Source organism: Pistacia vera, unplaced genomic scaffold (assembly GCF_008641045.1).
Source record: "Pistacia vera cultivar Batoury unplaced genomic scaffold, PisVer_v2 Contig374, whole genome shotgun sequence".
Lineage (NCBI taxonomy): Eukaryota > Viridiplantae > Streptophyta > Magnoliopsida > Sapindales > Anacardiaceae > Pistacia > Pistacia vera.
This window is the reverse complement of record NW_022196195.1, coordinates 1,955,092-1,969,918: the sequence shown is the minus strand read 5'-3', so window position 1 is coordinate 1,969,918 and position 14,827 is coordinate 1,955,092. Positions and strand designations below refer to the sequence as shown.

The following is a 14,827-nucleotide window of genomic DNA, read 5'->3' as shown; positions in this document are numbered from 1 at the left end:
TTAAACTTCATCGTTTTTTGCCCTTGTATTCCCACCACCGAGCTTATGGATAGCTCCACATGGCTTTGATTTTGTTTAATTGCAACTTCCTCTTTTTCCTCTTCTTCCTACAGCTTTGGATCCTCATCTTCTCCTTCAAGCAAAACAATCTAAAACTGTTTCTCACTGCACCTATGCCCAGGTGAAAATTTTGCATCACATCTATAACATAATCCCTTTTCTTTCTTTCTTTCTCTGGATCTCAGATTCTGTCAACCTCCGAAAAGGAAAATCTCGCCAAAAGTTGGAAAACCTGAAGGTGTCTGCTGGAGTTGACTCGTAACTGGAGCTATTCTCGGTGGAAGCATGCTTGTAATTTGTGTTTTGGGGCTGAAACTTTGTATTGTATATTGAATGTGTTTGGGTGGTGCTGGGTTGGGTTATGTGGGTTTGGGCTTTTTTTTGTTCTTCCATTCCAGTTGGGTTTAAGTTAAAACGTGGGCCATGACTAATTTCGCCAAATTTTCCTTGTCGGCCCAACCCTCCTTTGGCCTCTTCCAAGATTGAATTTCTTTCTTCCACTCTTTGGGCTAGCACTGCAATTTGAGTTAAAGAATTTGGCTGACCCAAAATTTCTGGTTGCTGGAGCTTCACTTCAGCTCTGATTTTGGGTCGTAACCCATTCAAAAATGCTGCAGAAAGTACATCCTCCCTTTCTTCTATTGTCATTGCTGCAATTTCTTCAAACAGCCGACAATAGTCTAGCACGGTTCCCGTCTGCCTCGTCGACATAAGCAGTTCCAACGGGTTGATTTCTTGTGCGCCGCTAAATCTCTACACGAAAGCTACCTTGAACGCAGCCCACATCAGTCCCAATGTCCTGGATGCCTCCCCTTCCATGCACAACGCCGTGGAGAGGACCTTACTCTCGTCAGCAACTTGGTTAAGGGTGAAGTACCTTTCCACGCGAAAAACCCAGCCATACAAATCTTTGCTGGAAAAAAATGGAAGCTCTAATTTTCTACCTCCCCACTCTCGTCGGTTTCCTCCTCCGTGGTGGTGATAACCTCCTTGGTAAAGAGAAGGTGGTGGTGGTGGTTTACCATGGTGGTTCCCCGTGCCTAAGTTGTTATCTTTTTCTTGCCCCGCCATCCTTCGGCAAGTTTCTTCCTCAGCCTTCCATCGTCTTTCTTCTTCTGCTCTATGGTGAGCTTCATCCTATTCGTGGAGAGGACCTTGCTCTTGTCAGCAACTTGGTTAAGGGCGAAATACCTTTCCACGCGAAAAACCTAGCCATACAGATCTTCGCCGGAAAAAAGTACAAGCTTTAATTTTCTACCTCCCTACTCTCATCAGTTTCCTCCTTCGTGGTGGTGATAGCCTCCGTGGTAAGGAGGAGGAGGTGGTGGTGGTTCATCGCGATGGATCCCCGCGCTTGAGTTGTTGTCTTCTTCTTGCCCCGCCATCTTCCGACGAGTCTTTTCCTCAGCCTTCCATCATCTTTCTTCTTCTGCTATATTGTGAGCTTCATCTTGTTCATCCTTACGCCTCATCCAGTTTTACACATCCATCATTATCTCCCTTATGGATGCACTATTTCTGTCAACTTGGAAATGTCTCTCTTCACCCTAGTAACTTCCTTCTCAACAATATCCATTCTATTTTCCATTCGAGTACTGACCATACCCAAGCGAACAACCTCGGTCTGATACCAATTGATAGGATTCAGCAACTCAACAAACCTAACAACGAATTGTAACAATTAAAGAAAAAGAGAAATGTAACAGAATATTCAAGAACAGAAGTTGTATTTGAATGATTCAGACTATGTATTACACTTTTGGAAATGCAAACAAAAACCAGAATAAAAGTTTACTATGTACTCAATATCAAAGACTCAAAACACTCAACAGATTCAAAGAAAAAAAAACAACACTGTTGTGCTTCGAGGGCTGGCTGCCTCCTAAATTTCCTTGTCCTCTCTTCTGCTTTTCCCTCATGGTCTGCTCTCTTTTTGTAATGCCCAATGTAACAGAATGTTGTACTGTTCCTCTCCCATATTGCCATCTGTCTAGTACTCCAATAACAGAATGTTGTACTGTTCCTTTCCCATATTGCCATTTGTCTTGTGTTGACTATCCTCTGTCCTGTTGCCATCTGTCCTGTACTGTTTTGCCAGCCTAGCTTGTGATCCTCTACTATGCTTCCTTTGCCTATTGTAGACCTGCACTGCATGTGATCTATCACATTCCAAAAAGGATTTTCCATTAATATGGATTCTGACAAATGCTATACAAAAATTTGAAGTATACATAATTAATAATAACAGGGTTTAGTCACCTTCAGAAAAGGATGGAAAAGACAAGGAGATTTACTAGAAGTGAACAAGTTGTTCACAAAAAGGAAAGACCAGCCCTAGATAGCCAAAGGATCCATAAAAAATGTGGCATGCGCACAGACATTGCTCAAAACTAGAACAACAAAACCAAGAGTAAGATTTTCAAAATTTCTTATCAAAAGAATAAATAGATCAGTTGTTAGACAACAAACCCTTTCAATCACATAAGGCAGGAAGTGATATAATGATCTACTGTAGGCCCAAAATACAGAGTTTTACAGCATATCTTGAGAAATAATTCTAACGCTCAGTTAATTTATGGAGATAAACTGTACCAATTTCTAATAATCAGAATTGTAGCTTTAGTGAATGAGTTTTCGCATTTTTCTTTATATGAAAAAGTTTAATTTAATTTGCGACAAGCACTTAATTAATTCCTGAGTATGTTAACTATGTCCTTAATCTAACTGAAAAGTTAAGTATTTTAGTTTTTAGGTGCCCGATGCGAAATTGAAATGTTACAACTTGCAAAATATAACTCAAGAAACTCACTAATTATCCGAACAGAATATTGGTGATTTAGGGAACATAGGCAAACACACATTTTCAACGAATATATATCATGCATGAAACCTTTTCTGAGAACACTCATTTCTTATATGAGAAAATCATTTTCATTGACTTATTGTTAAATATGGAAGCCTGAAACAGCTTCGTTTAAGTAACATTAATACGGCATCGTTTTACGCATATTAACTTGGACTAATTCAGACCACATGATGCACTCCAGATCTAACGGCCAGGATCAATCACGAAGTCAAACCATATATAAGCGCATGTTCGTTCAGTTTTGGTAGAGTGATTTACAGTCGTTAGGGTTCTCTGTGCATGTTCTTCTCTGTGTTAGGGTTGAGATTCTTCATTCCAGACTATGAGTTAAATCAGTCGAGTGATTAGGGGTTTTAATCATTCAGGTGAGAGTAGTGTTCTCTCGGGTTAGGGATATTCATAGAGTATCTTGTAAGGCTGGTTGCTGTTGTAATCGGGTAGATCTGGTGAGTGTTGAATCCGTGTAATCTTGACTATTTCTGGTAATCGAAGTGCAGCGAGCTCATACCGTTCTTGAGCTCAACGTGGATGTAGCTTATCCATAAAAGGATAAGTGAACCACGGTAAATCGTGGCTTGTCTGTGTGTTTGATTTTGTGGTGTTTTCTTGTTTCTTGGTGTGATTGTTTTGTGTTGATAGATCAGTATTAAGTTTTCGGCTATAACGGTGGTATCAGAGCCATTTCTTGAAAGTGAAGTTCGTGTTTTACAAAATTAGGGTTTCGTAAAATTAGGGTTCTTCTGAGAAATTGGGGGTTTTTCAAATCAATTCCTATGAGTCTCCAAATTAAGTTCTAGAGAGTCAAATCTTGATCGAGTGTAAGGGTATATCGGCCGGAAGACCAGTGACCGCCTTAAAAACTGCCTGGCAGTAATTGGCAACTTCTAGTGTAACAACGCCTCGTGCGCCTTAGACTCACCTTCTCTGTCATTGTTTCGGTATAAGAAGTCCTTTTCCAAAATTAGGGTTTTGTGAATTTGGGAATTTTTGTTAAAGAAACAGAAATTAGGGTTTCAGGAATTCGGGGTTTTTCAATTTGATTATTTCTTTGAGTCTAGAATTGGTTCTAGAGAGTCAAATCTTGATAAAGTGTAAGGGTATATCGGCTGGAAAACCAGTGACCGCCTTAAAAACTGCTTGGCAGTAATTGGCAACTTCTGGTGTAATAACGCCAAGTACGCCTTAGACTTTTCTTTCCCTGCCATTACAAGAAAATGAGCACCACCCGAATGGAGATCTCCCAATACGATGGGAAGATCGACTTCGGGAGTTGGAAAAAGAAGATGAAGGCTCTTCTCTCTCATAACAAGGTTGCAATTGCACTGGAAAAGGATCCCAAGAAATGGTCAGAGGAGAAACTGGAGAAGAAGGAAGAGATTGACGAAGAAGCTTATAACCTGATCGTGATGAATCTTTCAGACAGTGTCCTTCGGAAGGTAGATGGATTCGAAACTCCTCTTGGTTTTTAGGGTAAATTAGAATCTCTATATGCTTTACAGTCTGCACCAAATTTGGCTTTCTTAAAGGGAGCTTTATTCTCTTATAAGATGGATAACTCGAAGTCCATAGAGGAAAACTTAGATGAGTTCCTTAAGATGAATCTAATCTTAAAGGGCACAGACCAAGAACTAGGACAAACTAGTCTTGCCATGATATTATTAAATTCCCTAACTGAAGACTACCAAGTAGTCAAGAATGCCCTTCAGTACTCCGGTATTGTACCCAGTGTTGATTTGATAGTTGCGAGTCTTAAGGCTAGAGAATTAGAGCTCAAAACTCTTAAGAGGAACAATAGCACTCTGTTTGTGAAGGGTAGAATAGAACCTGCTCAGTCTAGTAAAGGGTTTCATTCAAGTCAGGGGGGTAAGAACAAGAAGAAATGGAAGGGAAACAACAAAGCAAAAACAGAAACCAGGAAATGTTACCACTGTAATAAGACAGGCCACCTAAAGAAAAACTGTTTTGATTAGAAGAGAAAACAGAAACTAGGTAACACAGAGAGCAACCTAGCCACCACTAGTAACCAAATGGATGAACCAAAAGTCCTAACAGTGTCAATATTTGACACTACAAAGGAATGGGTGTTAGATTCTGGTTGTACTTTCCATATGAGCCCCAATAGGAGTTGGTTCCAAGACTTTGAGGAGTCTGATCATGAGACTGTGTACATGGGGAACAACCAAGCATGTAGGGTTAAGGGGATTGGCTGCATTACCCTTAGGTTAAACAGGGGAAAACTAATAAGGTTGACCAAAGTCAGACATATACCTGACTTAAAGAGAAACCTCATATCATTAGGCACCCTAGATGAAGCAGGCTGCTGCTATAAGGCTAACAGTGGGTGGTTGAATGTATATAAAAATGAGAATCTGGTGTTGACAGGAGAAAAGAAAAATGGGCTATATGTACTTTGTGGTAGTTTTTATTCTGACTGCAACAGCACAACACTTGGGTCTCAAAATTTATCAGTAACAGAAAGGTGGCACTTAAGATTAGGCCATATGAGTCAGAAGGGAATGGATGTACTGAACAGGCTAGGACAATTTGGGAAAGACACTGTTACAAGTCTAGAATTCTGTGAAAGTTGTGTACTTGGCAAACAGCACAGAAATAGTTTTCCTAAGGGAGTTCACCTAGCAAACAACTGTTTGGATTACCTACATTCTGATTTATGGGGGCCAGAAAAGGTTAAATCTCATGGTGGAAACAGCTATTTCCTCTCTATAGTAGATGACTACAGCAGGAAGGTCTGGGTATTCTTACTTAGGTCAAAAGATCAAGCCCTAGCAAAGTTTAAAGACTGGAAAACCCTTGTTGAAAACCAGTCTGGCAGAAAGGTGAAAGCCCTTTAGGACTGACAATGGGCTTGAGTTCTGTAATCTGGAGTTTGATAAGTTCTGCAGTGAACAGGGGATCCTAAGGCATAGGACAGTAAGAAATACCCCTCAGCAAAATGGGGTGGCTGAGAGGATGAACAGAACACTGCTAGACAAAGTAAGATGCCTCTTGATCACTTCAAACCTACCAAAAACTTTCTAGGGAGAAGCACTCTCCATAGCTGCCTACTTAGTGAATAGGAGTCCTTCCACAGCACTAAGCCTTATCAGTCCAGAAGAAACATGGTCTGGAAGAAGATCAGAACTAGGGCACCTAAGAGTGTTTGGCTGTGCTGCATATGCTCACACAATGGGGGGAAAATGGAGCCAAGATCAACCAGGTGTGTGTTCCTTGGATATCCTGAGGGCACAAAGGGATACAGGCTGTGGGACAGAAGGTCACCAGGGGTCAGGATCTTAGTAAGTAGGGTTGTTGTGTTTAATGAGGGAGTATTCCCATGCAAAGGCACTAACCCTGATGAAGGAACAACCAAAAGCACAGAAGAAGCTGCTAGACAGACCAATACCACACAGATTGAGGTGGAGCACACAACCCATCAAGTAAACCCACCTCAAACACAAGCTCAAACTACCCAGCAGCCTAAAACTGAAATTGCACCTGAGGAACCTGACCAAGCTGAAGATGAGGAAGTAGAAGAGTTCCCAGAACCACAGTAAAATGAACTGACTAACTACCAATTGGCCAGAGACAGAACCAGAAGAAAGGTAAAACCACCCTCAAGGTACTCATATGCAGAACTGATATACATTGCTCTACTTGCAGGGACTGAAGTGCTTAGGTCTGAACCTGATACATATCAAGAGGCCATGGAATCCAAGGATAGGGACAAACGGAAAACAGCTATGGAGGAGGAAATGTAATCTTTAAAGGTAAATGAAACCTGGACACTGGTTCTAAAACCTAGTAATCAGAAGCTGACCCAATGCAAGTGGTTATTTAAACTTAAAGAGGGCATTTCCATAGCTGACCCACCTAGGTACAAAGTCAGACTTGTGGCTAAGGGGTTTACCCAAAGGGAGGGGATAGACTTTAATGAAGTCTTCTCCCCTGTGGTAAAATACAAAACAATTAGGTTAATGCTGTCTGTAGTTGCTTATCAAGACTTAGAACTAGAGCAGTTGGATGTCACCACTGCATTTCTTCATGGAACACTAGAAGAAAAAATCTATATGAGTCAACCCATGGGGTTTACTGATCCTAAATTCCCTGAACATGCTTGCCTTTTAAAAAGATCCCTATATGGGTTAAAACAGTCCCCTAGGCAATGGTACAAAAGGTTTGACACCTTTATAATAGGTATAGGATTCACTAGAAGCCAATATGACAGTTGCTTCTATTTTAAAATGGATAATAATCTGCCTATTTACTTGCTTTTATATGTGGATGACATGCTGTTGATCAGTAAGTCAAAAACCTTGATCAGTGAATTGAAGAAAAGACTAAACACTGAATTCAGCATGAAAAACCTAGGGAATGCTAAGAAAATTTTGGGCATGGAAATAAACAGAGATAGAAAGAGGTGTGAACTCAGACTGCAGCAACAATCTTACTTACTTAAACTAGTCACAAAGTTTGGCATGGCTGGTGCCAAACTGGTCTCAATGCCCCTTACCAGTCAGTTTATTCTTAGTAAGTCTCAATGCCCCAAAACTGAGACAGAGCTGTTGAAAATGGAGTCTGTCCCTTATGCAAATGTTGTGGGGTCACTGATGTATGCCATGATTAGTACTAGGCCAGACCTAGCTTTTGCCATTTCCATGTTAAGCAGGTATATGTCCAATCCTGGTATGGAACATTGGACTGCTCTAAAATGGATGCTAAAGTATATAAACAGTATTGTTTGTGTTGGGCTTGAATACTGTAAAAGAAATACTGCACTTGATCTGGTTGGTTTTGTAGATGCTGATTTTGCAGGTGATAAGGATTCCAGAAAATCAACAACTGCATATTACTTCACACTGGGTGGAAATTGTATAAGCTGGAAATCACAGTTGCAGCCTATTGTAGGCTGTCTTCAACAGAATCAGAGTACATTGCAGTAACTGATGCAGTTAAAGAAGCCTTATGGCTGAAAGGAATTCTGACAGAAGTAAAACTAATTGGTGAAAGGTTACAGTGTACTCAGACAGTCAGAGTGCGATCCACCTAAGCAAAAATCCAGTGTATCACGAAAGAACAAAACACGTGGATGTCCGTTATCACTTCGTGAGGGACCAAGTTGCAAATGGAATCATTGAACTGAAGAAGGTACCCACAGAAGAGAATCCAGCAGATATGGGCACCAAAATTATCACTCCAGCTAAGTTCAAGCACTACTTGAACTTGCTGTATATCAAGTAATCTTGAGTGATAAAGAGCTATGATAGAATGGGACAGGGCAAGCTGCACAAAGAGTCTGTTTCCAGTGCTTCCAAGGTGGAGATTGTTAAATATGGAAGCCTGAAACAGCGTCGTTTAAGTAACATTAATACGGCGTCGTTTTAGGCATATTAACTTGGACTAATTCAGACCACAGGATGCACTCCAGATCTAATGGCCAGGATCAATCACAAAGTCAAACCATATATAAGCGCATGTTCATTCAGTTTTGGTAGAGTGATTTACAGTCGTTAGGGTTCTCTGTGCATGTTCTTCTCTATGTTAGGGTTGAGATTCTTCATTCCAGACTGTGAGTTAAATCAGTCGAGTGATTAGGGGTTTTAATCATTCAGGTGAGAGTAGTGTTCTCTCGGGTTAGGGATATTCAAAGAGTATCTTGTAAGGCTGGTTGCTGTTGTAATCGGGTAGATCTGGTGAGTGTTGAATCTGTGTAATCTTGACTGTTTCTGGTAATCGAAGTGCAGCGAGCTCATACCGTTCTTGAGCTCAACGTGGATGTAGCTTATCCATAAAAGGATAAGTGAACCACGGTAAATCGTGGCCTGTCTGTGTGTTTGATTTTGTGGTGTTTTCTTGTTTCTTGGTGTGATTGTTTTGTGTTGATAGATCAGTATTAAGTTTTCAGCTATAACACTTATCCTGAATAAGAAATATATCTTATTAAATTGGAATCCAGTCTCTGAAGAAGAAATAAAGTCCTAGAATTAAAAGATGCTCAATATGAATTAAAGGGACTGTATAACATACATCTTCTCCAATGGTAATAGCCTCAGGGCAGAGTCCATGAATCAAATCATTGACCAGCATCAGATAAACAACAGCATCTACATAAGTTGCAAATCCAAAGCATCCATTGTAATTTCCAGTAAATGCCATCTGCAACACCAAACAAATCAAAGAGCCATTGTAATGGCAGAAGGCCAAATAATGTAGTTGTTAAAAATACAACCTGTTGCAATTCAAGCTTCATGTAGATATGATGCAGTAGTATTTTCACCATCTCTAATAATAATGTGCGAGAAGTTTTTATGATATTTTGAGAATAAAATGTAAGACTGAATGACAGAAAAGAATTGGCAGTATACGTGGTGTCTTATTGGAGGAAGAAACAACCACTTTCAGTTTGGCAAAAGAAAGTATAGAGATGAACTCAACTCTTGCTCAATATACCAGCATAGATTCATTACACTGTTATTTAACATCTTCCTTAAGACTGTTGAACAGTTGGATCAACATAGGATAAGAACAGGACATCACTGTTCCAACTGTTAAAACACCAAAACTACCCAGCCACTGATGAGACCCAAAACTCTGGGCATGTAAGGCCAAGTCAAGGACGTTAAAATTATTACTAAACCATTAGCAAACAGCTTAAGATGCTAAATGTTTGTTTGACAGTTATTAAGATTAAAAGTTCGATATAAACTTATATTACCAATATGGCATGTCAGGCTATGGTTTCCTTAAATTAATTACCGAAACTGAGTATTATTTGATTCCATTCCTCTCATTGGGCACAAATTCACAACCTTCACAATTAAATTCTGAAAACGTAAGCAAGTCATTATATCTCATCAGGAAGACAAGGATTAATTTCTAGAAGCACTAAAATAATACCTGCAATCCGTGGTGAGTATACATTATTTAAGTTACACCATCAAACTTATATTCTTCCAACCACCATCTTGCATTTGAAAGAAGAAACCTTAATACCTATATAAGAAGGAAAGAATTAATTCCAACTAAATATAGCATGCAATAGAAAAACAAGGAAAAGCTTCACCAGTGTGATATATTTACAAAAAGCACATACTTCCCAGCTTCCATAGTTGAAAAGGCGAGAATTCCACATCCAATGCTAACCTCTTGATCCAGAAAGGAAATAATGACTATCAGTTCCATCAAACATGTTCAGCCCATCCAAAACATTGTTAGAAGCATATTCAATGAACATTAACAGCCAAATATAAGAATGAAACAAGATAACAAGCAAATAAATCACATAATATCATAAAATGATTCAAGGGAACCTGTAATTTATGCTAAAAACATCTGAACAGGAAAATTTCAAAAAGTAACAGATATCATATCAAACAATTGGAACATGCCATAAATTGATGCATCAAGATATGGGGAATCACCAGACAAACTATAAGCAGTTTGGGTATCTTTCACAAGCCACTTCATAAAGATAACAAAATCAAAATTGTAAGAATGACTGTTGACTTCCGTTTAGAGGTGGAACAAATGGGCCGGGTTAGGTGGGTCAACCCTAACCCAGCCCGCATTCAAGAGGGTTGGCGGGCCGGGTTGAGAAATGGCAACCTGGCGACCCGCGGGTTGCTATTTTGTCCTTTCTAGAGAAAGGACCGCCAACCCGCCGGGTTGACCCGCGGGTTGGCCCAAAAACAAATTAAAAAAAAAAAAGAAAAATTATTTTGTTTTTTCCAATTACCCTTTTACCCTTGAAATATAGTCGTTGGAGGGGTCTTTTTCGTCATTTTCTTTCCCATTTTTTTCTATAAATTGGCATTAAATTCTCATATTTTCTCACAGCTCAAATTCTCTCATTCTCTCATTTTCTCTAATCTCTAATCTCTCAATTATTCATTTATTCTCTTAATCTCTTTGTTATCAATTTACTCTTATTTTAATTTTTATTAGTTTTTGCAATTTTCAATTCATATTTCCAATTTTCCAATTTCCATATTCAAATTCTCTTTCTTTAATTTTTTATATCTTCTACATCAATTTTTTTTTCAACTATAATGGATAGATATTTATCTCTCATCAATATCAATGATGAAGAAAACTACTATCCTAGTCCTAGTCCGCTGATTTTACTAACATAAATGCAAGAGATTCAAATAGTCCCACAGCTTTCCCAGTCTCAGAATCCGATACACCTCAAAATATGCCCTCGATTCCTCCCCATACAGCTCCCGGTGGTTCTAGAAGTCGTCCTCGTAATCGTCTCCTCGTCCAACTTCATCTCAAGCTGAAGCGGGTTCATCAACTGTTGTCGAAAGCAACGACAGACACACATCAGATGTTTGGACGCATTTCGATAAGTTTTACGAGGTAGAAAATAGAGTTCAAGTGAAGAAAGCAAGATGCAAGTATTTTGGAAATGTTTATAAAGCTGATTCAGGTAATGGTACTAGTACTTTAAAAATGCATGCTAATAAACATATTGCTCAACATGGAAATAGAGAAACCAATCAAACTCAAATAATTAATATGGGTACTACTTGGCGTTATAATTCTGATGTATATAGGAAACAATTAGCTTTATATATTGCTGTAACTAATCAACCTATTAATATGGCTGAAGATAAATATTTTGAAAGATTTATTAAAAATTCATTTTTTCCATGATTTAAAAGTTATTCTAAAACTGCAACTAGAAATGATTTAACAAAATTGTTTAAGAAAATAAAATTAGAATTAAAAAATAAAATACATATTTGTCATGTTAGTGTGGCTCTAACTGCCGATATTTAGAGTGGTAGAGTTAAACAATATTATATTTGTGTGACTAGTCATTATTTTGATAATGAATGTAAATTAAATAAATCTTTATTAGGATTTAGATTAATGGATGTTGATCATAGTGGTCAACAAATTTATAATAAAATTGTTGAAGTTTTAGAAAATTATGATATTGTTAGTAAAGTAATAAGTTTAACTTTAGATAATGCAAGTTCTAATAGTAGAACTATAGATTATTTTCAAAGTAACTAACCTTTATATAACAATTTGAAGTTTTTTCACCAATGTTATGCATGTCATGTTATTAATTTAATTGTGAAAAATGGTATGAAAACAATTAAAGAAAATATTGATAGAATTAGAGATTGTTTAGCTTGGATTACTGGTAGTAATAAAAGAAATGCTGAATTTCAAGATGCTTGTATAAAATCAAATATGTCTCCTAGAACATTTGCATTAAACATGCCTGTTATATAGAATAGTACTTATTTAATGCTTGATTCATGTTTACCTTATGTTAATTTAATTAGTTATTTTGTAACAAATAATAGAGGTCCTCATTATTTGGTAGAAAATAATTGGCAAATAACTAAAGTATTTCATTCTTTTCTTAAAAATTTTTACCAATCCACTTTACAACTTTCTAGTGTGTATTATCCTACTAGTCCATTGGTAATACATACAATTGTAAAAATTTCAGAGTTATTTACAAAAAAACAAAAATAATGAAATTTTAAAAGAACCAACTAAGGCAATGGAAAATTTTTTTTTAAAATATTTTAAACCCATTCATTCCTTTTCTTTATTGTTTAGGTGCCATTTTTTATCCTAGAATTAAAAAAGAAGGTTTAGAAAATGGTTTAGAGACATTAACTGAAAATTTACAAAACTTAGCATTTGTCAATCAAATAGGAGAGGTAAAAAATTGTCTTGCAGAAGTATATTTCCAATATGAAAACAGGTATGGGAACCGGCAAAGACACGAAATACAAAGGGAAGTTTCATCAGAAGAAAAAAATGAAGACTTTTACACCTGGAGTGCATTTAATAAGCCGAAGAGGAACCGAACCCGAAGCACAGGCGCAGCCTCCTCTTCAGAAGCACCAACGGCAACAACAAATCTACTATCTGCCATGCAGTCACAGAGTAACGAGCTTCAACAATATTTGGGAACTCCTGAAATGTTACCAACAAATCCACAACAAAGAGCCAACTTTGATGTCTTAGAATATTGGAAAACCAGAAAATGTATTTTTTCGGTATTATCAAGACTTGCCTTGGATGTTTTTGCTGTTCCAGTCTCAGCCGTCTCAGCCGAACAAACATTTAGTGCAAGTGGAAGAATTTTAAATAAAATGAGGACTAAACTTTCACAAAAAATTATTGAAATCCTCACATGTCTTCGAGATTGGGAACGGTCGCGCCATCAAGATCAATACGAGATTCTCGACGATACTTTAATAGAATCATTTCAATTTTGTAATATAGATGATACGGATGAGGGAGGTCATAGTCAACCCCAAAATTAGTTGTTTTGTAAATTGTAACTTGTAAATTAATTGTCAATTATTGCACTCTTTTTTCCTTACCAAGTTTTTGTCCCATTGGGTTTTTCTTGGTGAGGTTTTTAACGAAGCAATAATTATTGTAATTTCTTATTTTAGTTTTTGATAAATGAATAAATTTAATTTTTCTTATATTACAATTTTAATGTATTAAAATTGAATTAATATTTGAAATGTTAACAAAAAAAAAATTAATTTAATTGAATTATTGATATTTGAAAGAAGTTAACTAAAAACAATTACATTTATTCATTTATAAATTGTTAATTATTCATTTGAAAAGTTAATTAAACATTTAAACTTAAACAAAATCAAAATCAAAAATCAAAAAATCAAAAAGGGGGTTAACCCGGCTCGACCCGCAGCCTAACCCGACGGGTTAGGGTTGGCAGGCCGGGTTGGGCCAGCCAATCCCCCAAAATTGGCGGGCCTAACCCAGCCTGCTAATGTTGGCGGGCGAGTCAGGACCGACCCGCCAATTTGCGTAACCCGTCGCGAGCCTGGTCGAGTCGGGTCGGGCGGGTTACTTTTCCACCTCTACTTCCGTTAGAGTTTAAATACTATCATTACGTCCCTCAAAATTTTGGGATCGATAGTTTCTCACAACTAGAATAATGATAGTGGTGGTGGGGGATATTATATTGGTGGGCTGGTGATGATGATAATGCAGGTGGTTGTGTGGTGGTAATGGTTCTGGTGGTTAAGTGTGTGTGTGATGGTAGTCATAGGTAGTGTGATTTGCTTTAGATAAAATCATAAAAATGACCTATTGCTCCATTCAGATAAAATGTCTTAAAAAGTGTTAATAAAGAAAGAAAGAAACAAAAGTATCTTAATTACATCTGTAAAGATATATTCAAACTGTAGATGAAAAAACAAGCAAGCCCTATTACAGATTGGCATAAAGAGCGCCCTGATAGTATATGAATTTTATTTTGACCTTATATCTAGACAAAAACAAGACAACTTTCATTGATCTTATAAGCCATTTCAACACTTCCAGAATTTATCTTAATAAAGTCTTACCTTGCCTATGTTTTGTTTATTGGAAATCCATTTTAATGAGGGAATTAACTTACATGCCTTACATGACAATGAATATAAAAACATGAGTCCTATCCTCAAGAACTATAAAGTCACCAATGACGAGAAATGATAAGTAGCATTTTAAATACTATTCCGGTTTATAGTCCATCCAAGGTCTACGAACATTTGTGACTAACCAAGACCAAAGTTTCATGGCACTTAAGCATCTGTTGCACTACTAAACAATGAAATAAAGCTTACAAGAATAACAGACAAGCACCACATATATTGTATGAGTTCAATTCGAAGAACAAACAGCAATACAACAAATGAATTAGTGCAATAAGGTAATTTAGATACTATCCAACAATTTGAGTTATGCTTTTATATCCAAAAGTTTGTTTCACATACACGTTAAAAAATTATGGAAAGCAAAGATAATATTTTCTATTTTTGGTTTTAGATTATATATATATATATATATATATATATATCAAATGAGGTGCAGATCTACAAGAGGCAAGGAAAAGGGCGTAATAGA

General features: G+C 37.3%; 1 pseudogene; it reads right to left on the bottom strand.

The window, feature by feature from the left end:
• The window catches only part of LOC116140628, a 40,794-nt pseudogene that overhangs the window by 18,555 nt on the left and 7,412 nt on the right, over window positions 1-14,827 (bottom strand).